Genomic DNA, 2,233 nt, shown 5'->3' with positions numbered 1-2,233 from the left:
TGAAACAGTAAATAAATTGTTTAGTTTAGCGCCCAAACTTTTAAAAATATTTTGATTTTTGACACTTTGGAAGGTCATTTCACATTTGACAGGTTTGCTTTTTTTTTCATAATATGGCGCTCGGCTTTTTAACCATGGCCCAAAGAGAATGTCATATACTACGCTACGTAACAAGAGGTTGGACTTAGAAGAAAAAAAAATAATATTTGTTATTTTTTTCAATTAAAGCTTAAGTTAAAAATTTTAAGTGCAAAACCTTTCACTCTAAACAGACCAAAAATTAAAAAATATAAAATAAAACAGAAAAGAGCTCAAATAAATGTTTCATTTCAATAAAAATTATTGTACATAGCTAAATAAACACAAAACAATAAAATAAATTTATTCCACAAGTTTTTTTTTTTATTTCTATTCAGCCTGATTCCTAAGTCGTATAACAAACTTTTCCATTTTTTCTCCATTTTCTTGTTTTAATAACCGGAAAATATGTCTCTCATAGGGCTTGAAATACCGGTATTTTTTCATAACGTTATTGCTTCAAGGGCATAGATAACGGTATGAAAATTTACCCGATACTAGAAATAGCGGTAAAAATTCACGACAAGACTGCACGGCAGTCCTGCAGTGAATGGGCCTCACTGATTGGTTCACACTCGGTGTTTCCGGCCGGCAAAGCTATTTCAAAAACATTGATATCTGCTGATGGTTCAACACTAGCTCCAGGTAAATTATAATTTTCTTGGATAGCTAACCCTCCTTTATTATTCAATATTATAATTATTACAGTACAGTTTAATGTATTATTTATAAATATAATAGATTATAGAATAGCTGTCTATGCTACTCCAGAGGCTACTTTAAACTTTTTGTAGGAGTTGCTAAAATTAATTTTCATAAAATAAAAATCGAACTTTGAGTTTTACATTTCTTCTTCGTCTTTTTCCTCATGTAGTTTATATTCTCTATGGTCTTTTTTATCAGCCAATCACAGTCGACCTTGCTTAAAAATTATACAGATTACCAAATACCACCCATAGATTAATTAAGGTGCTACGCATAGATAAAGTATTAGGTATAGTATAGATGTAGTCTTTGCCCGTCATCGCGTGGCCATTTTGTGCTTAATTTCATACAAGTAGTATGCGATTATTTTCTTGAATATTTCTATTTGTCGATTATTTCGAAGCAAATTATGATACAGGAAAGAAAGTATCGATTAACTATACTTCAAGTGATGAGAATCCGTAAACACACGTAAAAAGCTATGCAATTTTTATAGTCAAATTATTAATTGATGTGACACTTTTAGCACTAATGCCTTATATAGCACGAATAAGGGATTAATAAACTTATAAATTATCTTCTTAGCTTACAAAAATACCAATTGAAAAGCCCAAAAAACGTTGTTCAAAACTTACGTATTTAATGTTAAATCCACGTGTTTGAGGCATTCTTTGACCATTCATAAGGTTTATTATTTAGCGGAACCACAGAACTCAACAATATCTAGCATTAAATGTTCACTAAAAACCTTAATTAACACTTTTATTACATGAAATATGCAGACCGACTCCTTTGTTATGTCCTACTAAGTAGGACATAACATTACACGCTTTTGACGCTTATACACCGATATAAGGCTCTCTCCAGTCTATAGTACCTCAATGGTGCTACGTATGGAGGGTAGACAAGGGCGTCGCCAAGGGGGGGCAGGGAGGGGCAGCTGCCCCCGCCCCCTAAAGATTCTAAAAAAATTGCAAAATATATAATGCAAACAACGACCACTATAATATTAATACTTCGATCGCAGATTCCAGGAAATGTATTTGTATTCTATTGTTGTCGCGATCACCGGTGCTCTTATGGGGCTTGAAGAATTAAAATCTGGTAATTTAAAAAAAATACGCTGTACGCTGGTCGCTGAACACTTAATCAACTTCAAACTCCTTTTTATTCTATTTTTCTAATAAATGTTCCTTATTATAACTTATATTTACAAGTTTTTTATTGCATAGTCAAGAGCTCGTGCTCGTGTAAATTTACACATTGGACTCTGTACTGTCACAGAATATATTATATGTATATAGTACTAAGAATTATGATACTGTTGTTATTACAATCGATGTAGAGTAGATGTAAGGCTCGTAGCACAGGTGAAAAGCTTCATGTGCTGTCGACTTTATCTACAATTATTCATGTACTACTTTTCTCATTTATAGAGAATGAGAAAAGT

Source organism: Aricia agestis, chromosome 12, assembly GCF_905147365.1.
Source record: "Aricia agestis chromosome 12, ilAriAges1.1, whole genome shotgun sequence".
Lineage (NCBI taxonomy): Eukaryota > Metazoa > Arthropoda > Insecta > Lepidoptera > Lycaenidae > Aricia > Aricia agestis.
The sequence above is the reverse complement of the archived record's forward strand: the minus strand, read 5'-3'. Positions refer to the sequence as shown.